The sequence below is a fragment of the Lissotriton helveticus genome, chromosome 1_1 (genome assembly GCF_964261635.1).
Source record: "Lissotriton helveticus chromosome 1_1, aLisHel1.1, whole genome shotgun sequence".
Classification (NCBI taxonomy): Eukaryota; Metazoa; Chordata; class Amphibia; order Caudata; family Salamandridae; genus Lissotriton; species Lissotriton helveticus.
In genome coordinates this window covers 1,474,223,575-1,474,248,992 of record NC_136057.1, presented here as the reverse complement: position 1 = coordinate 1,474,248,992, position 25,418 = coordinate 1,474,223,575, and the positions used below count along the sequence as shown (strand labels likewise).

Below are 25,418 nucleotides of genomic sequence, written 5' to 3'. Positions count from 1 at the left end.
TTCCGTTTGGAGTAGGGCCGCGTTTGTATATTATACATTTGACACTTATCACCACACACATCCCACACCATCACTAGTCTTAGGGTCACTAACTTGTTGATGTCTCCCACCATCGCGGTGGCGCAACACACTAATCCCTTAGTCTCACATTCCTTCCAATTAACAGACTGTGGATCGAGTCCCCACCCTGCCTCGTTATCCTGACCTTCCATTTTTACCTTCCTTTTGTACTTTATTTTTTATTTCTTTCCCGTACATTGCACATTACAATTTTAGCCGGTAATTTAGATCCTGCGACCATCTGCTAACCGCCCGGGTGAAGGCACCCAATCCTGAATTTCATCCTCACTTTTGCGAGTGGAACCTAACATTCTCGCTGAGTCTTTTTTCTACCCTGTTAGTCATGTGATTGCCCACATGATCGGAGATCTCTCCCTTTGAATTTAGTAGCGCGACCGACTCCTTCGTGCCGCATTCACTGAAACGAACATTGGATTACTTACACCTTGAATTCAACCATTTCAGGTTAGTTTCACTCCCGCTTTTTCTCGCACACCACCACGCTTTCAGACCCCACACACCGAACAAATAGTAAACCAGTTTCTGCACTCTCCTTTTGTTACAGATTGTGAACCCTATACTCGGAAAGGCATGTAAGTGACACCGATTTTGTCCATCATGTAGATTGTTTTGCATATGAGTGTCATTATGGTTGTGATAATTTGTTCATGATATAATCAAATCATTAACCGACCAGCACATCATGTTTTACCGAATGTTAATTAGCTCAATCATGTTGCCTCAATTGTTTGTTCATTTGTTATTTTACCGCTCACTAACGGTCATTCATCATATATTTCTTATAGTGTCGTCTCCCTGATGAAGGGCATGAATCTAATGCCCGAAATGCATTGGTGATTTTGAAATGGACATTGCCTGATGTTATCAAATTGTTTGGAAAAAGATAAAAAGCTACTAATATGATTTGAAAGACAACCTTAAATAAAATGAACACTTGAGAAAAATTGCTAAGGAAGTCTTCTTTACTTAGAAGACGATCTAATGTGTGCCCACAGGGGATGATTCCAGACTTTGTCTAGTCTCACTATTCCACTATTGTATAGACGTCGTGGGACCCTCGACGTCACCCTTCTGGTGCACCAGAACCCCTTCTAAATTTTGTTGAGACATTGAACCAACCTTTGAGCTGTGCATCCACCCAATATTAATTGATTACAGAAAATATATGTCACATAAGGCGATGACAACTGCCCTCAGCCTAAATGTACTGATAACTCTTCATGCATGTTGAGACCGTTGGGATTTTTACTTTGTAAATCTATAATGTACCTGGATTCCAACCGTCTTAGTTTTAAAAGGCGGTCACCCCCCCTGATGTTAGCCGGTACACTATCAAGGCAAACATAGGATAACAGGTCCCTGTTACTTCTATGCATCCTTTCAAAATGCCTTGCGACAGGGTAGGATTCGTCTTTTTTGGCAATGGCACGCATATGCTCTAAGATTCTCAGCTTAACTGCGTTGGTAGTGCTGCCAATGTAATTCAAACCACACGGGCAGGTAAGGCAGTAAATAGCATAAGGCGTAGAACATGTCAGAAATTTCATGATCCGTTTACGATTCGCCAACCCAGGTATCTTATATGTAAGTGTCCGCTTGCTATATTTGCAAGCCTTACAGCGGCCACATGGATAAAAACCGTTGAGGACAGGCAATTTAGGGGTTCTCTCTGGTGCTTGGAAATGGCTGGCGACCAAGTGATCCCTAAGTGATCTGGCCTTCCTAAAGGTGACTAAGGGATTAGTAGGTAAATCAGCCTTGATAACATTATCGGACAATAAAATATTCCAGTTTTTCTTTAATATTTTCTTAACTTGCCCAGCATTCTGTGAGAAAGTAGTGATGAGACGAAACGCCCCATTATTTGATTTCACAATCTTTTTGGGTTTTAACAACTCATGTCTTCTCATCTTTTTAGCTCTCTCATAGGCACGTGTTAATACAACGTCACTATAACCCCTTATTCTGAATCTTTTCAGGCTGGCGTCCGCCGCCTTCTCAAAATCACCATCACTTGAATTATTCCGCCTTAACCGTAATAGTTCCCCATAAGGGATGCTATCAATTAATTGGCGAGGATGACTGCTCGCAGCACAGAGCGTAGAATTCCCCGCAGTCTCTTTTCTATACAATTTAGTCTGCATTTTGCCATCCTTATCAATATATACTGTAAGGTCTAAATAATTTACAGAGGTTCTACTAATTTGTCCAGAAAATTTCAGATTCACATCATTGTTATTAAGAGCATCAACAAAAGTGCTGGCTGTTTCTATAGGGGATTCTAAGATGATAAAAAGATCGTCGATATAGCGATGCCACCCTATAATCCGGTTGTTCCACTCCTGATTGGCACTGCTCCAGGCCACCTGCTCCTCCCACCACCCCACGAAAAGGTTCGCAAAGCTGGGGGCGGAGCAGGCTCCCATCGCAACTCCGGACATTTGCCTGTACAGCTGTTTGCCAAATAAAAATATATTATTGTTCAGGCTGAATGTCATAAATTCTAGTAACATTTTGTTGTGCTCATAGAATCGTACAGGACGTTTGTCTAAGAAACTAGCCATTGCTTTCAAGCCATCACCATGTGCTATGCACGTGTATAGACTGGTGATGTCACACTTCTGGTAGTTGCGGCTGCGCTACCATTAAAGTATGTTTTGCGAGGCGGAGAGACGAGAGGCCGAACAAGGCATGTTCAAAAATAAGAAAAAAGTGGATGGGACACAAAAGGCAGGCACAAGTCAAGCGCGTGGGGGCAATACGAATTTGAACACCAAACTGATCTCACTGGAGCGTTTGTACGAACGTGAGATTAGGAAGTGGTGGGAGGCAACATCTTTACAAAACTACATCGATGTTGATCGTGTCCCTAGAGGCTTGAAGATCTATACCATTCCAGCGTACGAGAACCCCGATCCCCAGTTGCTGGATGCATGGGCAGAACACACGGCAGCGTCATGCAAAGGGAGTTTAATAATATTAGTACGCTTTGCCTGGAGTGACAGGGATAAAGCATTGGTACAGATTAAGGATCTCGAGAATGAATTATCAAAGGAGGAAGACCAGGTGAACCTGGAAGAAAAACGTGAACAGATTAAAAAACGTCTAAAGAAATATGAACAAAAAATTAAACAGCGCAAAGAAGAAAAATTTGAAAGGGACGAAAACGATTACCAAACGGGAAGAGTCCTGACCTTTGCTAAAAAGTATGAACATACCAGGAAACAATTAAGAACAAAGGCTAGTGGACCGGTAATCGTTGAACCTGCAACATCTGAATCAGATGCCACCGCTGATGAGGTAGCCAGTGAGGATGGCACTGAAGATGCTTCTTCTTTTCATGTAGAGTACAAAGTTATGCGAAAACAACAGTTAGAGGGAGGCAGGGGAAAGCCTCCGGACAATCAAGTGGCAAGAGGAAGACGCGGCGGGGGGGCTGTGGGAAGAAATCCATTAGGATCCCCACCCGTCACACGCAGCAGGAAGAAGAACTGAGATTGGATCAGGACAATTTGACCATCATTAACTTGACGAATAAAGTGTTGACTAAAGAAGAAAATTCCATATTAAAATTGGGTTTATCCTTTTGCCCACGCAGAAACTTTGAATTCGCGCAGACTAGAATTGACGTTTTTAAATTTACACGAAAACTTAAACTTCACAAATTTTTCAAATTGAAACCACATTGTGAAAATATTATGCCGACCACAGACACTGGGGTTGCAGAATTGAGATGTGGTGACTTGGGGGGCCTTACAGCTATAGAGGGTCTACATCAGGAAATCAACATAGGAGGTGATGGTGAAGTAACTAATACCCAAATGTTGGAAAATTGTGATGTACAACAAAGAGGTGGAGCCAGTGTCTTTAAACCGGCTTCTACCTTCATGCCTATGATGGCAACTGATGCTGTAGACACCTTTTCTGATGCCGTGGTGAGGGATCTCGCCAGGCTGAGGAATACGAAAAAATATGTGCCATCTAAGGGGAATTTTACCAAACAACAACAGATGGCATTAAAAACTCTAAGCGAGGACTCAGGTTTGGTATGCAAGCCCTCTAACAAAGGGGGAAATATCGTTCTCCTCACAACTACCCAATATGAAACGGAGGCTTTACGTCTATTGGGAGAAATTAATACCTATATGACTGTGAGTGAAAGAGTGTATAATCAGAGTGTCATTGAATATCATGATATGATATTAAAATGGTACCATGCAAACATGCTGAATACTGATGAATACTTATTCTTACGTTGCCTTAGTCCCGTTGTTCCAACTTTTTATTACCTCCCCAAGGTTCATAAAGATATGTGCAATCCACCAGGTCGGCCCATTGTAGCTTCCAATGGTAGTCTTACAGAGAATCTCTCTATTTATGTGGACTCATTTCTTTCCCCTTTGGTAATATCTTTGAATTCTTATTTAAGAGACACTAAGCACTTTTTGAATTGCATTGATGAAGTCATTTGGAAAGATACATACTGCATGATGGTGCTTGACATCACCAGTCTATACATGTGCATAGCACATGGTGATGGCTTGAAAGCAATGGCTAGTTTCTTAGACAAACGTCCTGTACGATTCTATGAGCACAACAAAATGTTACTAGAATTTATGACATTCAGCCTGAACAATAATATATTTTTATTTGGCAAACAGCTGTACAGGCAAATGTCCGGAGTTGCGATGGGAGCCTGCTCCGCCCCCAGCTTTGCGAACCTTTTCGTGGGGTGGTGGGAGGAGCAGGTGGCCTGGAGCAGTGCCAATCAGGAGTGGAACAACCGGATTATAGGGTGGCATCGCTATATCGACGATCTTTTCATCATCTTAGAATCCCCTATAGAAACAGCCAGCACTTTTGTTGATGCTCTTAATACCAATGATGTGAATCTGAAATTTTCTGGACAAATTAGTAGAACCTCTGTAAATTATTTAGACCTTACAGTATATATTGATAAGGATGGCAAAATGCAGACTAAATTGTATAGAAAAGAGACTGCGGGGAATTCTACGCTCTGTGCTGCGAGCAGTCATCCTCGCCAATTAATTGACAGCATCCCTTATGGGGAACTATTACGGTTAAGGCGGAATAATTCAAGTGATGGTGATTTTGAGAAGGCGGCGGACGCCAGCCTGAAAAGATTCAGAATAAGGGGTTATAGTGACGTTGTATTAACACGTGCCTATGAGAGAGCTAAAAAGATGAGAAGACATGAGTTGTTAAAACCCAAAAAGATTGTGAAATCAAATAATGGGGCGTTTCGTCTCATCACTACTTTCTCACAGAATGCCGGGCAAGTTAAGAAAATATTAAAGAAAAACTGGAATATTTTATTGTCCGATAATGTTATCAAGGCTGATTTACCTACTAATCCCTTAGTCACCTTTAGGAAGGCCAGATCACTTAGGGATCACTTGGTCTCCAGCCATTTCCAAGCACCAGAGAGAACCTCTAAATTGCCTGTCCTCAATGGTTTTTATCCATGTGGCCGCTGTAAGGCTTGCAAATATAGCAAGCGGACACTTACATATAAGATACCTGGGTTGGCGAATCGTAAACGGATCATGAAATTTCTGACATGTTCTACGCCCTTATGCTATTTACTGCCTTACCTGCCCGTGTGGTTTGAATTACATTGGCAGCACTACCAACGCAGTTAAGCTGAGAATCTTAGAGCATATGCGTGCCATTGCCAAAAAAGACGAATCCTACCCTGTCGCAAGGCATTTTGAAAGGATGCATAGAAGTAACAGGGACCTGTTATCCTATGTTTGCCTTGATAGTGTACCGGCTAACATCAGGGGGGGTGACCGCCTTTTAAAACTAAGACGGTTGGAATCCAGGTACATTATAGATTTACAAAGTAAAAATCCCAACGGTCTCAACATGCATGAAGAGTTATCAGTACATTTAGGCTGAGGGCAGTTGTCATCGCCTTATGTGACATATATTTTCTGTAATCAGCACATTCATTGACTGTACCTTTAATTTTCTTCCCTGTGTGACCATCCCGGATGATAATATGATTGTTATGTAAGAATTTTAAATGAATTGATGTCATTTTATTTATATATGAAATGTAATTTTGAATATGTGATTTCTGATTTGCCCATCCTGGGCGAGATTGATACTTCTGATATGACGACTTTGTCTTAGACATGCCCATTACGGGCGTGATGAGTATCCTGTGCAATTACTTGGACTGCATTAGCCCATTTTGGGCGCTATGATTATTTTATTTATTATAATCGTTATTTCATATACGTATAGTTGTATTTAGTCATGCAAACTATTCTGGGTATCGATACCTGAATCGCTTTTGTGATATCTATTTAGTTAATCACTCCGTGATAAGATGGCGGTCTCCTTTTCAGATTTGTATCATAGTCCTTCTTTGCATTTGATGAAATGTATGACGTCTTTTAAGGCAGACGGGCGCCTCGGCTCTCTGCACAATTTGACAAAGCCCTATGGCGAAACGCGTCGTTGCTGTGAAGTTCCCGTAATAAATCGTCGTTGGAACTACCCCCTGTGAGTGCTACATTCTTTATGGAGTAAGGATCCTTGGATGTTTGGAGCTTGGATTATTTTTACGGGCACACCCCCGTTCTGTGTGCACCCGCTCACGTGTGCATCTGGCTGGTGTTTGGAAGCGGAGATATAGATATAGATATAGATATATATATATGTGCTTCACGAACTCCCGACTCAACCGCCACCAGGACGACCAGAAGTCAGGACACGGACCACACGGCAGGTAGGAATAAAGTGCTTCTTTTTATTTCTCTATGCAGACATGACGCGTTTCGTCCTGGTGCTCCCGGACTTGATCACATATATATATATATGTGTGTGTGGTGGAGGAACATCTTTTTGGACAATTGGCATCAAAGACGAAGCGAGACCCAGAACTGGTGCGTTATTCATTTATTTGTGCTCAACACCATGCCGCCATTACGCGTTCCAGACTGAAGAGGCCTTGATCACATGACAACTTACAAAGGGCAGAGTGCTCATTTATACTTAAAGTGCAACATGCCATAATAGGTAACATAGAAGACATACTGTCATACTATTTACAAAAGGAAGAAAGATTTACCATCCACAGTAACTTGATTCAAATAATGTCAATGAATCAGAAGTCTAAGGGTTGAGTGACTAATAACATCACTAGCAGCAATTGAGAATAAATATAAAACATATCAATAAATAAATATGTTAAAATATAACTATTTGAAACATTGCAGTTAAAACCCTTTACGCACACATTACTACATAATTGCATTACTAAGAGAAAAAACTGTGTAAAATCCTGTTAAAACCAATAAATAACTAGGATCTACAAAAATTAATCTTAGAATGAACAAGTAAAATTGTGTCTCCTGTTAGATAAGACCTCCGTGTTCACTTGAGTAAACAAAGGGAACACCAGGTAATAAAGCCCAAGTGGGCATTGGTCAATCCACCTGTTGGTGTGCAAAATTGGATGTGCTAAATCGCAAATAATCATGGCATGAAATCAGTGCAACCCAATTCTAAAAAATGAAAGTGTCAGAGTGCTATATCCTGATACATAGTTAAAAATTAACCCTAATGGGAAAAAGTTGTTGAAGCAGCTGAATTATATGTGCAGTGTGAAAGGCCAATTCATATTAGAGACTCATAAATATGTAAAACAGTCCTCACTCGCGTTAAGACTGTTTGGAGTCTTCGTGTCTAAAAGAATTATATGCCTGGTCTCTAACTTGCCTAACAGAGATTCACGGTCCCCACCTCTCCTCTGTGGGGGGACTGTATCAATTACGTAATACCTGAGTTCAGCATAGTTTTTGTTATGGCATTCCTCGAAATGACGTGCGACTGGGTACGCAGTGTCTCCGTTTATGATGGCCCTGAGGTGTTGGAGTATTCGTTTGTACACCTGTGGTCTAGTACTTCCCATGTACCGCAGACCACAGGGACATTCCAACACGTACACTGCGTACTCCGTCCTGCATGTCAACTTGTGTTTGATGCTGACGGGCCTGCTACTGAAGGGGGTCATATATTCTGTTCTGCTGACTCCATTCTTGCAGGCCTTACAGACCGAGCATCTGAGGAAGCCTTTGCTGCTGTTTAACCACGAGCCCGTGGTTCTGACCTCTGGACTGCTAGAAACCAAACAGTTTTATATAGTTCTGGCTCTTTTATAAGTTATTCTTGGAGCGCCTGTGACCCGTTTCCCCAAGACCGGGTCACTGGTGATGAGAGCCCAATTGCGTTTCACTATGCTCTGGATGGTTCGATGCTGGCTGCTATAGGTAAAAATAAGCCTAGTCTCATTGTTTTCAACACTATCTAGGTTCCTCTTGCTAGATGTATTGTTAGCCAGCAGCTGTATTCTGTCTTGAGAATTCGCTCTATTCATGGCCATGTCTATGATGTCAGTTTTGTAACCTCTTCTCAGAAATCTGTTTTTACATGCCAGTTGTGCCTCTCTACACTCTCTATCTGTGCTACATATCCTCCTAATACGGATCATTTCTCCATATCGGATACTGCGTATGAGATGGGCTGGGTGGTGACTGTCGGCATGCAGCACAGTATTACCTGCTGTAGGTTTGCAAAAGAGTCTAGTCTCCAATTTGCAGTTGTGAATGTATATTTCAACATCTAAAAAGCAAATGGAGGTGGCACTAATGTGACTGGTAAATGAAAGATTCAAGTTATTGTCATTCAAACTTGCAATAAACTGTTCAGCCTCACATTGCGAACCGTCCCACATTATAAAGAGGTCATCAATGTAACGCATCCATTTTATCACTTTAGAAGTCGATGCTGGAAAATCTGGGTATGAGGACCTGTTCCTCCCAGTAGCCCATATGCAGGCAAGCATAACTGGGAGAGAAACAGGCCCCCATATCCACACCCCTGACTTGCTGGAACAGTTGATTGGCAAACAGGAAAATATTGTTCTCAAGACACAGATTGATCATAGATAAAATCATTTTTGTCTGTTCATTAAGTTCCTCAGTGCGCACTTCGCATACAAACAGGAACGGACTACATGGATTGCGGTGCTAAATATTTAGAGTTTATTTTTTCTGTACAGCGTGTTGCCCATTACGTGTTTTGGCCGCTTCCTGTAGCCTTGATCACATGATCGCGCTACATTATGATGCAGTATTTAAAGTGACAGAACATCCCTCGTTTCATTGCAAAAGAAATGCAAGTTAAGAAAAACTTGTGCTTTCACATCGTTATGAGAAACTAAACAAAATAAAGACATACAGCTTTGGCATATTGATGCCTATCCATAAATACATATTTGTACATACTCTATGGTCTGATTTAGCCAGCTTAAAACTCTTATAAATACTTGATCCATATGATTAGGTCACCTCATTTCTGTATAAATACAGAGCGTGCTCATTGTTTTTCTAAAACTCGGGCTTCGAGTGTACTTTAAAATGACAACGGCTAAAAAAGAGCACTTATAGCATTTGATATATAACTCTTGAAAATGCTTGAACTTTTGGGAATTTGTACTAGAAAATATAAAATATTTTAAAATTGTAGATCAGCATTAACAAATATTCAAAGAGATTTAAAATATAAAAATATTGCAAATATTCATAATACGGTAAACTAACATTTCATCAAATATATGAGTATCTATTATCTCTACACATTGTGCAAAGTTGTAATTCAAGTTTAATACAATTGCTGTACAAACACTGACAAACTTTAAAGATGATTGCAGACATGGCAAGCATCAAATCATTAAATTTAACTTAATATCTGTTATTACTCTACTGGCCCTAGTGCATGTTACCCTACAAAACAAGTATCAACACTCTTTTACAATGCCATATCATGTGCCAAGAAACACTAATGTCTAAAATGTGTAATCTTAGTGTTCTCTTAAAAAGCCTTATTTTCTAATAGTGAAAGTGCATTTGTGTATAAAGTGCAATGTGAATTTAAAATGCCATAAATTCTAAAGTGCTATTGTGAAAAGTTACCCAGTATAACACATTCTTACCATAGGGTGCTATCTAACTAATCTGCATATGTACATTGAACAGATACAGCTTGAGGAATATATATATGTATATATATATATATATATATATATATATATATATATATATATATATATATATATATATATACACACACACACACACCCATTACACTTCTTTAATGTAAAAGGGACCCAGTCTTATTATACAATTCTGTGCGATAATGCACATGCAAAACCCACAATGCATGCATGAACAGCATATATTTCTTGATTGGTGTTTGACTATAATGATAGTGTCTTAATGATAGTCAACTGAGACAGATTAATATCATTAAAAAATGGCAAATCATCGCCAGTATTCAAACCCATCGGGGTTTTAATATCGAGTTCTAAAAGAAATCTAGATTCTAGTTGTCTCAGTGCCTTTTCTCGATCTCCTCCTCTTTTGGTTGTCTGCACAGCTTCTATAATAAAGTATTGAATGCATGTTATGATGTGTGGATTTAAAATGACGAGCTACCGTACATGTGGGGTCGGAGTGAACGATAGCGCGCAGGTGTTGCAATATTCTGGCATTCACCTGTAATTTTGTGCTCCACACGTAGCGTAGACCACAACTGCCTTGCAGGACATATACTGCATACTCAGTTCTGCACGTGTAATGTCCTTTTAGATTAATAGCTTTTGAAGAGAATGCTGTGCAGTATGAGGAGGTATTGATAACAAATGTACAGGCACTATATGTGCTGCACTTAAAAAACACCATGCCTAGGTGTTAACCAGCTAGATTTGTTGTCTATCTCTGGACTGTTTTTCACCAATTCATTCCACATAGATGGCGCTCTGCCGAATGTGAACACTGGTCTGTCAGGTAGCATTTGCCTAAGTGTGGCATTAGTGAGGATTATCAGCCATTTCTGATTAATTATGGTTCTGAGGTTGTTACCTTGCTTACTGTATGTTGTAATAAGCCTTACTGTGGTATCATTATTTGCTGCTTCTGCGCAAGTAGTGCGAAATTTGACATAACAGTTGTAGCTCTGGGATCAAGCAGGACTACTCTTTACTTACTATTAGCTCTGGTTATTGCTTTTTCCAAAGTTTTTATCGTATACCTCCTTAATTTGAATCTGAGTTTTGCTTCTTGTTGGTACTTGAATTAATCACTTTCGGAGCTACAAGCTCTACGGATTCTAAGGAATTCACCGTAAGGAATACTGCTTATCAGGTGTTTGGGGAGAAAGCTACTCGCATGCAATACAGAGTTGCCTGCTGTCAGCTTGCTAAAAAAAGGCATTTCTCGATCTTACCATTGGCTACATACACCTGCCGATCCAGAAAATTGGTGGTTGTAGTGTCGATGTGTGCTGTGAACTCTAGATTTAACCTGTTTGAGTTGATTTTGGCCACAAATGCTTCAGCCTGAGACTTGATGCCACGGCAAATCACAAACACATCGTCAATATATCTCCACCATTGTATCAGATGATTAAGCCAATCCTCAAGGTGCTCCACAATGAGGTCCAGCTCCTCCCACCATCCCACATGCAAACATGAGTAACTGGGGGAGAAGCAAGCCCCCATACCCACACCCCTGAGTTGCTGAAACAATGTATTGTCAAACATAAATATATTATTGTGCAGGCACCAATAAATCATTTTTAAGATCATTTTGTTATGTTTGTACATATCTAGTCTGCGACCCCCCCAAATAATGTTAAGACAGCCCTAAGACCATCTGTGTGGTCCATACTGGTGTATAATGCAGTAATGACCATAGTTAGAAACAGAAATTCATTTGACCATGATTGGGATGTTAACTTATTAAGGAAATCAGTAGTATCACAAATATAGCTTGGAAGTTTAACAACAAAGTCTTGGTAGTAGTGGTCAACGTATCGGGACGTTTTCTTGAATAAACTTTTTCTAACCGATATGATCGGACGTCCTGAAATTGGCGTTACGTCTTTGTGTACTTTAGGAATAAAATAAAAGGTAGGTATGGTTGGAAACTCATTGTTTACAAAAAAATGGAAAATGCTACTTATCAGTATGCATCTGTTTTTGGCATGTAGAGCTGCAGATCCACACACTGTGCATAGATCGCCATCTGGTGTTGGGTCTGGATGTTTGCACTTGTTTTTGTCTTGGAAAAGTCTTTGGAAGTCACATGATAGGTGACTCCTCCTTTGGATCATAGTGCGCATGGGCATCGGCTCCATCTTCAGATTGTTTTTCGCCAGCAGGGAAATGAAGATGCCCATGTATGCAGTATATAAATAAGATAATACTGGAACAGATAAAGGTAACCGGGGAGGTGGGTGGGCGTGTGTGGATCGGCAGCTCTACATGCCAAGAACAGATGCATACTGGTAAGTAGCATTTTCCGTTCGAGGCATATGAGCTGCAGATCACACAATGTGCATAGATTGTACAGCAGTACCTCTCCTTAGCGGCGACCACCAGTATCTGTTGCAGTAGTTTGAAATAGAGTTTTGAGTATAGCCTGGCCCACACTAGCTTGTTGTTTTGTTTGCACATCTACACAATAGTGCTTTGTGAATGTGTGCGGTGTAGACCATGTAGCTGTTTTACAGATGTCATCTAAGGGAATGTTCCCTAAAAATGCCATTGAAGCCCCTATCTTTCGGTTGGAGTGGGCTTTAGGGGAAATAGATCATGTATGTTTTGCTTTGCGATAGAACATTTGTATGCATTTGACAATCCACCTTGCAATTCCAGATTTTGATATGGGGTTGCCTATATGTGGTGGTGAGAAGGACCCGAAAAGTTGTTTTGTGAAATGGTTTTGTTCTTTCAATGTAATAAAGGAGTGCTCTTTTTACATCCAGAGTATGGAGAGCTCTTTCTGCGACTGTTTGTGATTCGGAGAAGAATACTGGCAACTCCACAGACTAATTGAGGTGAAAGGGAGAAATAACCTTAGGGAGGAATTTTGGATTGGTATTGAGAACCACTTTGTTATGATGAGTTGTAAAAATGGTTCTTGAATAGCGAGTGCTTGTAACTCACTGACTCTTCTAAGGGAAGTAATGGCCACCAGGAAGCGACTTTCCATGTTAGAAATTGTAACTCGCATTGTGCAGAGGTTCAAATGGAGGGCCCATTAGTCTTGTGAGAACAATGTTTAAGTTCCACACAGGTGAGGGTGGTACCCTGGGAGGAATTATTCCTTTGATTAACCTATGATTTGTTGGATAGACACATCTAGAGGATTGATGGTGTTGTTGTGACAGTATATCACAAATCTTTTCCACTTGGCTCTAGTTGTGGGGCGTCTAGCTTCTCTGATAACATTCATACAGTCAGGGGGAGGGTTATGTAACCAAACTCTAAGACCTCAGGAGCCAGATCGCTAGGTTGAGCTCAGCTGGGTCCGGGTGTCTGATCCCTCCACAGTTCTGGGTCAAGAGGCGTGGGGAGAGGTGTAGTTTTTGGTGCGGGACTACAGATAGTTCCAGTAATGTGGTGTACCACAGGTGTCTGGCTCATGTTGGAACAACTAGGTGAGATTCAGTGGGTGTTTGCTGCAGTTTGCGCACCACCAGTGGAATGAGAGGGAGAGGCGGAAAAGCATACGCAAATCTGCCTGACCAAGTCATCCATATCGCATTGCCTTTGGACAGTGGGTGTGGCGAAGCTTGGGCATTTGGCGTTTTCGTGTGTGGCGAAGAGATCTATCTCTGGTTGTCCCCACATGTGGAAAAACGGTTGAAGAACTTGCGGATGAAGTACCCACTCGTGAATCTGTTGCGACTGACGACTTAACAGATCTGCTATGTTGTTCTGGACTCCTGGAACGTGTGGGGCTAGGCGAAAAATGTTCTGGGGAATAGCCCATCTCCATATGCTTTGTGCTAGTTGAGAGAGCTGTAGGGAGTGTGTCCTGCCTTATTTCTGTATGTAGTACATTGCGGTCATGTTGCCGGTGCGGACTAGGATAGCGTTGCCTGATATCTGTTAATGGAATGACTTTAATGACAGAAATATGGCTAGTAACTCCAGGTGATTGATGTGGAGTAAGCTTTGTTGAGGCGTCCACCTGCCCCGCATGGTGTGATGTAATAGGAGAGCTCTCCAGTCGGAGAGCAATGTGTCCGCTCTTAGCACAATCTGCGGAACCCGCTCGATGAACTGTCGCCCCTTGGAAAGGTTTTAGGTGTTCCACCATTGCAGAGAACGATGCGTGCGGCCGTCCACCAACACCAGATCTGTCAGCTGACCTTGAGCCTGGTTCCACGGACGTGCTAAGCATTCCTGTAGAGGACACATTTGGAGTCTTGCGTGAGGTACTATAAGTATGCAAGAGGCCATCATCCCTATCAACTGCATGAAAACTCGATCTGGAAGAGAGTGTTGCGGTGGAAATTTTGTTATGAGGCTTTGTATGCTTGCTATCCTGGGTGGACTGGGATATGCAAGTGCTTTTGAGGTGTTTATTGTGGCACCGAGGTACTGTTGTATGTGGGATGGTTGTCGGTGGGACTTTGCATGGTTTATGGTAAACCCTAAGTTGTGGAGTAGTTGGATTGTAGCGTAAGTGTGATGTACACACTGGCTGTATGACTTAGCTTGTATGAGCCAGTTTTCTAGGAAGGGGAGTACGTGAATTTGCTGTCTTTTTAGGTGAGCTTCAACCACCACCAGACATTTGGTGAAGACTCTGAGCGCTGTGGTGACTCCGAATGGGAGTACCTTGAATTGGTAATGCTGACTGTCCACTACAAACTGGAGATATTTCCTGTGAGAGGTATGAATGGGAATATGGAAGTAGGCGTCCTTGAGATCTAGAGTGGCAAGGAAATCTCCTTGTGTGAGAAGAGGAAGGACCAGTTGAAGTGTGACCATGTGAAAAATGGTTTGATTGTATGTATAGGTTTAGTGGTCGGCGTTGAAACTATCTACCCTGAACATTTTTCCATCTATCCCCGGCCTATGGCTGAGATGAATATTCAGGATGATCTCAGAGCAAATTGTCTTTAATCTCATCTGAGCAGAATGTATGAATGAGTTTTGTTTGAGCATGATTGGGTGCGATGTTTGAAATTGTCGAAGTCTGAATGCTGGAAGGTATGATGGGTTGTGTATATATATGTTTTTATCTTATTATCATGAGAATTGTCTAAAAAATGACCATGTATAATTGTGCTATATATAAAGATTTATGAAGTGAATAAGAATAAAAATGACACTTTTTCTATTAAATTGCCTCTGTCCAAACTGTATCTGGCCTTGACCAATTGGTGAGTGACTAAATGGGTGACTATTGAAAATTCCGGACTCTAATTGAGCCGATATTTGATCAAATACGGGCAGATCTACTTCCTCTTTTATGTAATTTGACTGTTTTTTCCCCCGCCGATCTGCCTTTTATCATACCCCGGGGGGCCCCTCACTTTGTGACTTATTTGACGCTGTGGTGACTCCGAATGGGAGTACCTTGAATTGGTAATGCTGACTGTCCACTACAAACTGGAGATATTTCCTGTGAGAGGTATGAATGGGAATATGGAAGTAGGCGTCCTTGAGATCTAGAGTGGCAAGGAAATCTCCTTGTGTGAGAAGAGGAAGGACCAGTTGAAGTGTGACCATGTGAAAAATGGTCTGATTGTATGTATAGGTTTAGTGGTCTGAGGTCCAAAATGGGTCTCAGAGAACCGTCCTTCTTGGGAATGAGGAAGTACAGGGAGTAAACCCCTGCGTTTTGTTGATGCAGGGTGTTTGACTTGGCCCTTTTTGCAGGGTCATCCCTGAACTTTTTGCCTTCCTCCTATATTTTTTCTGACCTGTTGTTGGCTATTTTATGACTCTGGGCACTTAACCACTGCTCAACACTGCTAAAGTGCATATGCGGTCCCCTACTGTAAAATAATGTATGTATTGATTAGTGATTCCATGATTGACTATTGGGTTTACTTGTCAGACCCTAGTACAGTGCACTGAGTGTGCCCAGGGCGTGTAAATCCAAATGTCGCTAGTGGGCTTGCAGCACTGGTTGTGCCACCCACAGAAGCGGCCTTGTAAAACGTGTCTAAGGTCTGCCATTGCAGAGCCTACGTGCAGTCTGGTACTGCCATGCTGACTGGGCAAGTGCATCCACTTGCCAGTCCCTAAACCTTCCCTTTTCTTCATATTAGTCACCCCTATGGTAGGCCCAAGGGATGGGTGCATTGCAAGTATAAGGTGGGGCAAGCCCTGATGTGTGTGGCATGTCTTAATAGTGAATTACAGCCATTTTCATTTTTCACTATTGCAAGGCTACTTGTTCTCCATAGGCCAGAATGGGCTGTTAGAATTATTACACTTTATAATCCTAACAGACTCAAATAACATGGTAGAAATTTGAGTTTAGTATGCCTGGACTCAGAATAAAAAAATACATCTTTTAGGAAAGTTTATTTTAATATTCTGTGTTTGCAAATACCACTTTTTGAAAGTTGGTATTTGCTTGCCTAACCATTTGAGCCTGCCTCTGCGAGGTTGTGTATTCCTTGTCTGGGTTTGTGTGTGACAGGACTGGGAATTTCAGGAGACAGGCTGGGGCTGCCCGGTGGTGAATAGGGAGATCTGCATCTAGATGGGAGGGAGGAGTCGCACCTGGGACCTGAATAGGACTGTGCCCGCCCCCCATAGTGCTGGCTCCACCCCCTGTGGTGCGTCTGATGTCTCTGCCCTGCACACTGAAAGAAGAGAAGGAAGACTGTCAACAAAGTGCACCTGGACTGCACTTGCCTTCCACAATGCTGGCTACACATCCTGTGGGGCATCTGATGTGCCTGCCCTGTGCTGTGAAAGGAAAGGAGAAGTCTGGTAAACAGAGTGCTTCAGAACTGGCTTGAACTGGGCACAGGCCCCTCTCCCCTCAGAGAACAAAGGATTTTGGGGTATAAGTATTGGGACCCTGAGCCCATGAAATTAGATTACTCCTGGAACTGACAAGAAGAAACCTCTGCTGAGGAGAAGGAACCTGAAGAAACTGAGGAGAGACTATTCCCAAGCTGAAGTGCTGCTTGAGGGATTGGCCTGCAGTGGTTGCCTGGCTGCCTAGAGAGGAAGAAAGACTTTGTGGACTTTACCTTTATGTTCAACTTGTGCAAAAGATCTCCAAGGGCTTGGAAGAGAGCTTGCCCCCTGACCGAAGTCCCAGGACCAGTGGACTTCACCAGCCTTTGTGAATTGCTGCTGGAAACAAGTGGCTACAGAGGCAGGGAGCTGTGACCGACTCTCACGACCGGCCTGGTGTCCTTTTGGCACCGCACTGAGCAACGTCCGCCTCGAACATTGCAAGCTCTGCGCTCACCGACGCCGTCAACGAGCCGTAGCCTGCACCGCGACTGGAAGGATACCGCAACGTGCAACGCCTCGCTACACCGACTCGAACTGGTCTGACCGACGCGTCACTGCTGCTGACATCGAGTCCTGTGACCGCACCGGGTCCCGTCTCGCACACTTCACGACGCACCGCCCGACTCGCACCTGGACTGACCGACGCCAGCTCCCGAACTCTGCGATACAAAAGGGGGATGATGGACGGAGCGCTTGAGCAAATCAAACACTCACCCCCAGTCAACTGATCTGGGTTTAATCCATCACCATTCTTTAGCCCACTCAGCCACCCCATTTCAGACATGGCTATATGCAATCAGTCTGCTCAGACGTGAGTCCCTTGCTCACTTTGCCACTGGATTCAAGCAAGCCGGGCTGAAGACGGCTGGAATGCCAGAAACCGGTCCTCGGAAGCTTGTATCCAGTCCAGGAAAGGCATGGCTTGGCAGTTCGGGCTGGACTGTTCCCATGAGGCACAGGGTCAGACTGATTTGCATATAGCCATGTCTGAACTGGGGTGGCAGAGTGGGCTAAAGAACGGTGATGGATTAAACCCAGATCTTTTGACTGGGTGTGAGTGTTTGATTGATTGATTCAAATGCTCCGTCCATCACCACCCCTTTTGTACAGCTCCCGAACTCCGGCTCGAACGCCGCACCGTAAAGCTGGAAGCACCGCAACGAGCAACGTCCGCCCCGAACAACCCAAGCTCTGAGCTCACCGACACCGTCCACGAGCCGTAGCCTGCACCGCGACGGAAGGGACACCGTGTCCTGCAACGCTTTCTTTTTGTACACCGCGACGATCCCCGGAACCGGCTCGCACACCCGTGCCAACCGCCCCAAGGAAAAGGTACTGTGTTTGAGTCTGTTGACAGTTGAGTGGGCCCGGACAGCCGCTGGATTTGTTAAGACTCTCTGTTCTTTCAACACGCTGTAGCCGGACAAGGCTACCGACTCGCAAAGAACTGTGATTTACACCTTTTTAACCAGAACTCTTGAAACTTGATAGTACTGTGGATTCTTTTTGTCGTTTATTGGTCTTGTGGTACCTTTCTATAAAGTATACCTTATTTTTGATACAAAACCTTGTGTGGTGTCCATTTGTAGTGTTGTCACTGGGTAACTGTACGTGGTCACAAATGCTTAACTTACGTCACCTCTGAACTAGCCTTGACTGCTCGCGCCACACCGCCTAGAGGGTGAGCAGGGGTTATTTTAAGAGGGTAATTCCCTTGCCCTGACTAGAGGATAGGGTCCCTGCTTGTCACAAGTACCTACCTGTGCCAACCAGAGACCCCCAATTATACCACAGGGGAACTGGTTCTATTGCATGTTTTTGTAGGAGGGAAAGTACCTCTTGCTTTAGCAGTGTTAAATGTTGTGGTGACATTGGGCGCTGTCTGAGTGGTATGTTTGGAGGGATAGAGGTGAGTTCTAGACAATAACCTGATTGAACGATTTGTCACCCACCTGTCTGTAGTGATGTTGTTCCAGATAAGTGGGAATTATAGCAATCTTTCCCCGACCGGAGTGGAATGGTCCAGGGGGAGCGGAGGGAAGTCATTGGGTAGGGGTGGAGGCGGAGCGCGTATTGTTGGTTTTGCCTTTACCTTTGTTATTATTGCCTCTGTAGCCTCCTCTTTGATAACCTCTGGTGAATAAGGTCTTCGATTGCAAGGCTCCTATTGATTTAGCTGTGTTGGTGTCTTTTTTCATCTTTTCTAGAGATGAATCCATGGCAGGGCCAAATAGGTGTTGCTGATCAAATGGCTGGTTAAGTATTGTAGTTTGCACTTCTGGTTTGAAACCAGAAATGCGTAGCCATGTATGTCTACGTAGAAGGACTCGTGTTAATAGCTCTGGAGGTGGTGTCTGCTACGGTTTGCAGCCATTATCCCGCATTTTTTATCCCGCGGACTTTCAGGCCGCATACCATTTTCCCGCAAGGTCATTGACCTCGCATACCATCCTCCCGCATTTTTTCAAAACGCATGTGCATTTATCACGCATGCCTTTACAACGAATTACGTTGTAAAGGCATGTATGGTAAATGCATTTGCGTTGTGAAAACCACGATGACGAGAGAGGTAAGTGGGTTTGGGTTCATTTTTTCGTCGTGCTGGGTTAGTGATTGTGTAGTGTAGTGTTGTGTTAGTGTAGTGTAGAGTTGTGGTGGTTGTTTAGTGTAGGGTCGTGCTGGGGGAAGTGTTATAGGGTTTAGGGTAGTGTTGTAGTGTTTGCGTAGTGTAGGGTCATGCTGGGGGTAGTGTTTTAGGGTTTAGGGTAGTGTTGTAGTGTTTGCGTAGTGTAGGGTCATGCTGGCAGGGCTCGACAAATCCACTAGACCACTCGCATTTGCGAGGTAAATTTAATGAGGTCGAGCTATTTTTAGGTCCTACTCGCCCTTTCTGGTGAGTAGGAAAACATACTAACTTTTGTCCTCTGTCTTTAAAAACGGAGCAAATGTGACAAGATAACAAGATTTAAAGGCCTTTTTATTGCTCACAAAGCAAACGAGCAATAAAGATGCCTTTAAATCTTGTTATCTTGTCACATTTGCTCTGCTTTCAGAGACGGAGGTCAAGTAGGTTACTGTTAGGTCGAGGAGATTTTTCAAGGTACTAGACCTACAGGACTAGTACCATTTTCCAGATTTTTTTAGCTCTGAGCTGGGGGTAGTGTGTTAGGATTTAGGGTAGTGTTGTAGTGTTTGCGTAGTGTAGGGTCATGCTGGGGTAGTGTTTTAGGGTTTAGGGTAGTGTTGTAGTGTTTGCGTAGTGTAGGGTCATGCTGGGGGTAGTGTTTTAGGGTTTAGGGTAGTGTTTGTGTAGTGTAGGGTCATGCTGGGGGTAGTGTTTTAGGGTTTAGGGTAGTGCTGTAGTGTTTGTGTAGTGTAGGGTCATGCTGGGGGTAGTGTTTTAGGGTAGTGTTGTAGGGTTTGTGTAGTGTAGGATTATGCTGGGTAGTGTTTTAGGGGGAAGGGTAGTGTTGTAGTGTAGGGTCATGCTGGGGGAAGTGTTATAGGGTTTAGGGTAGTGTTGTAGTGTAGGGTCATGCTGGGGTAGTGTTTTAGGGTTTAGGGTAGTGTTTGTGTAGTGTAGGGTCATGCTGGGGGTAGTGTTTTAGGGTTTAGGGTAGTGTTGTAGTGTTTGTGTAGTGTAGGGTCATGCTGGGCTGTAGTGGTTTAGGGTTGTGTTGTAGTGTTTGTGTAGTGTAGGGTCATGCTGGGGTGTAGTGGTTTAGGGTAGTATTGTAGTGTTTGTGTAGGGTCATGCTGGAGGTAGTGTATTAAGGTAGTGTTGTAGTGTTTGTTTAGGGAAGTAAAGTGATTTATGGTAGTGTTGGGGGGTCGTGCTGGGTAGTGTAAATGTTGGAAAAGGACTGTGTGTCAAGGGTGGGTGGTGCAGGGGTACTACATTAGAGTGTAGTGTAGGGTAGGGTAGGGTAGGATAGGGTACTCTTACTTACCTTTAGAACTTTTACAACAAGTATATCTTTAACATGCATGCCTTTTCGTTGTAATGGCATGCGTGCTAAAGGCATATTCGTTTTAAAAGTTTTCGTTCTCTTATTTTGCTGACTAATGGTACTTGCGGTATTATATTTGCAGGATGATGGTATGCGGGATGTTTGTCTGCGGTCTGACATCATATATTCGTCTGCTACGTCTAGAGCGCAACGAATGGAGGAGTTTTGTTATGAGTTTACCCTCCTGTATGAGGTCGTTGGCCTTGGGTTTGTATTAGTCAGGAAGGTGTTGCAATAGGGGCTCTAGCTCGTCACAGTGTGCTCTATCGTACCTAGCCAACAAAGCCTGTGTGTTGACGATTCGTGGTATATTGGTTGCTTGTGATGCTGTACGTTTACCAGAAGAGTCCAAGAATTTTGATTCTCTGTCGGGAGGTGGAGCATCCCCTGACGTTTGCGAGTTGGCCCTCTTTCTGGCGTTGGAGACTACTAAAGTATCCAATAGTATTTGTCCCTTGATGTAAACAGGGTTTTTTCTCTATCCTGGGGTTAATAACCCTAGCCCTAACAGGATCTTTGAACACCTCAGGTGCCAGTTTGATTACCCCTTTTAACATAGGGAGAACAGAACTGGACCTTTGGGATGTATTGAATGTGTCCATTAAGAAATTCTCCTCCACAGGGTCTGTATGTAAATCTACCCCGTGGTATTGTGCAGCTCTATGAACGAGCTGGGTAAAACCTATGGTGTCCTCTGGAGGGGAAGGTCTAGAGGAATAGATTTCATCTTGTGGTACATTAGGGACATTTGGTGTATTAGAATCGTCCCATGGGTCTGGGGTGTAAGGCGGACTAGGATTCCCTAGTGGTTTGTCATCTGCACCCTGCCCCCCATCATCAGAGGTATCATCATCAAACTGGTGGAGGAGATGGTGAGGGGGAGTGGAGATGGTGTTGTGGAGTGTTGTGGAGGGCAAGGTGGAGGCGGAGGTAGTGAAGGAATTCTGAGAGGGGATGTTGCAATTTCTCTCTTCTTTGGTGGAGGTGGAGCCGGTAGAGGCATGTCCATTGGTCTCTTTTTGGAGCTGAGAATCAGTTGACCTGTTTTTGAGTCTTTTACCAGAGTTTTTTGGGTTGGACCCGGTTTAAAAAACTCTTCTGGTTGAGGCTGGTCTTTTGGCGCCGTTTTTTTCGGTTCTGAAGGCTTGCACGGCACCAAATCTGGGGTGGATTTATGCTCTTTTGGCTGGGAAGCGTGAGATTTTTTAGTCTCTGAAGGAGCCTGCGGTACTGGTTGATTTTTTCGGTTCTGAGCGTTTTTTCGGCTCCGACGGTTGAGCATCTGTGGCTTTTTACCCGGTTCCGATGACTTTTTCTGAGTCGAGGGGTCGGTGCTAGTAGGTTTATTTGCACAGTGCGTCGATGTGGAGGCAGTGCTCAGCACGGAAGAGGAGGATGGTTTCTTTTTGGGTGCGGGGGTTTGGCTTTCGGCACCGACGGCAGGCTGACTCGATCCCGAGTGACCTAAAGGCTTGTTTGTGGACTTCTTTGCCGGGCTCGAAGGCGGGGCGTGAGAAGTTTTGTCTCGGTGTGCACCTAGGCCAGAAGGTGAAGGTGTTACCAAAGCCTTTTTCAGTGGTGGAGGGAGGGGGTCGACTTCACTACTTACGACTCGCTGCCCAGGAGTGATGTCTTCGACATAGGAGTCATTGGCTTCTTCTTCGACAAGCTCCGGCACATCGACACCCTCCTGCAAGATGTCGTCGGGGATGGATGTCGACGAGCGAGCCATGCTTCTTCGAGCTCGACGAGCGCGAATGGTTTTCTTGGAGCGGAAAGAGGCACAAGCTGGACAGTCTCTGTCCTCGTGCTCCGGTGAAAGGCAGAGGTTACACACCTCATAAAAGGTCTGTGATTGGAAACTTAGATCCACATTGAGGACACTTTTTAAAAGGAGTCCTTTCCATGAGCGAGATGTAATGGCCTAGGTAGGTCCGAAGGCCTTCGCCGACTACCGGAATCGAGGACTTTAAAGTTGAAGAGATGCGCGATGACTAGTGATCGCGATCAAAACAATACCGGAGAAAGGGTGAAGGACTGCCAGTCGAAAATTGTATCAGTAACAGCACCCAAATGGAGCGCGATAAACACATAAAAGCCTGATGGCGGAATAAAACAAGCTGAAGATGGAGCCGATGCCCATGCGTACTATGATCCAAAGAAGGAGTCACCTATCTTGTGATTTTCAAAGACTTTTCCAAGACAAAAACAAGTGCAAACATCCAGGCCCAACACTGAATAACGATCTATGCACAGTGTGTTATCTGCAGCTCATATGCCTCGAACATATATATATATATTTTTTTTTTCTTACAATGGTATATGGTATTGCTATCAAAAAGGAGGGATATTGTGGAGAAAAATATATATCTAGGTTTGCATCAGCCAGATAGAGCGGGGGAGAATTGGAATTGATTCCCCTATCTAAGACCCACTGAGCTAGTTATATCCGTCTCAGACCAAAATGCTTGCTCTGTGCTCCTAAAAAGCCCCCCTCCTTTACAAATCTATTCCAGCCTAACCCAAGGGCCTTTATTGCCCTCTTTAACAGGTCCGTGGTTAACAGTCTTCAACATACACACACTGAGGCCACTGTTTCTTGCAAGTTTAGCTCAACCTATTTTTTGTTCCCTTGTTTGCTTAAACTGCAATAAGTATATTTTTCTCAATGTCTTGTGCTTTTTGCTGAAAATTAGCTATGAAGGAGGCGTGTTGCACTGCCAGGCTGGCCAGACTAGGGTGAACAGCCTGAAGTGAATAAGAAATTAGAAATACACTATCTTGTGTGTGGTGAAACTAGGAATTCTGGGACAGGGTGATGCCTTCTCACCAAAGGAAGTGGTCATCTACGGAGTGTAGTGACTCCAGCGGTAAGTAACCCATTGGCTACTACCCCTCCCTCCCCTAAACACCCCTAAATTAAGTTCTGTAGGGGACCCACTGATACCAGAACTTGAGATTTCAACAGACATAAAAGAAGGAGTGGACAAAGAATACTGCTGACCCGGGAACTGAGGAGTGCAACTGACTTGGCACCAACCCTGCCAGCCCGACCCTCGTGGATGAACAGACTCGCCCTGTCGCTGTGCAGACTCCAAGAAAACCGGAGGGCTGCCAGTGCTTCACCAATTGTCAAAGAAACTCCCTTGAAGTAGGAGCTACTCCCCTGCAGCCGCAAGTTCCAAAAGAAGCAACTACTGGTACACCGAACTGTCGCCCACTGGGACTACCTACGCAGCAGTCGCCCAGGTAGAAATAGCTGTGGTCTTACAGGTCAGATCTGTCCTCCCTCCAAGTGTGAGGACACCAGGACTGACTGGAGCTACACAACACCAATACCTAGCGTACTGGACGCCTTGCAGCAACCAAGGTTTGATGTATCCAATCGGGACACCAAGGGAGAAGAAAACCGACCTGCACGTCGAGGGACTTCAGGGACCGTGAGACCCAGATAGAGAGATGCCCAGTTGCCCTGTTTGTCACTTTTCTGCAGAATAAAGACATAGAAGTGAGTCATTGACCACTGCCACGCGACACCTCAAAGTACTTCTGCACCCACACTTCACAGCCAGAGTCCAAGGTCCACAGGAGTTAAACCCACCCTTGGGGTTACCCAAACTGGACTTCCATTCGCCGCCTGCAGCTTCTTTCTGCAGGCCCCCTCCAACTGTTTGTGACTCCAGCACCAAACCTCATGTCAAAAGACCACTGCACCAGAGTATCACAGCCTAACGGAGAAGACCAAGGGTTTCCCTACGTGCCCGAGCATCTCAAGGGCCGAGCCCCCCTGTGGATTCACTCAGACTAGTTCCCCAGGCCCGGCTTGCAGCCTCTTTTTGACTGGACCGATCCCCTTTGAAGTGAATAGGACACCCAACACCGTGACATGTCTGCAACCGGACGCCTCAAACCATCCTGAGGTGACCTGTATGTGTGGCCTTGGACTCTGCCCCATACACATCTTAAGTGCCAGAGAACAGTCCTGTAAGTCGCTTTTAAGTGCCCAAATGCAGTACATGTTTTTCCCCAATAGGATAACATTACCACTAAAAAAAACTGTTGTTTCAACTTTTGAAAACTGTAAAAAAGTTTAACTTGAAAAGTTCTTGCCTTATTCTGATGATCTTGGTATGTAAATTCATATTAACCTATGTGTTATTTTTATACATTTGTGTTGAATTTCTTCATTCACTGTGTGTGTCTCACTCACTGCCTATGTGTGTGCAATAAATGCTTAGCACTACCCTTTGATATGTCCAACTGCTCACCTACACTACCACAAAAGAGCATTTGGGGTGTCATTTGTGCCTCTGTAAACTGATTAGGGCTTGCCTGGACGATTTTACACAGTGCACCTCTTTTTGTTCCACTGTATAAAGAGCCAGCATCCTACAGTATTCATGCCTTTGGTGAGGGTGCCCCACACACATGGGTGGAATACTAGAGAAATA

At 43.9% G+C, this 25,418-nt stretch overlaps 1 protein-coding gene across 3 annotated transcripts in view; it reads right to left on the bottom strand.

Annotated features, from left to right (window-relative positions):
* The window catches only part of PAN2 (poly(A) specific ribonuclease subunit PAN2), a 1,642,407-nt gene that overhangs the window by 207,004 nt on the left and 1,409,985 nt on the right, over positions 1-25,418 (bottom strand). The window lies entirely within an intron of this gene.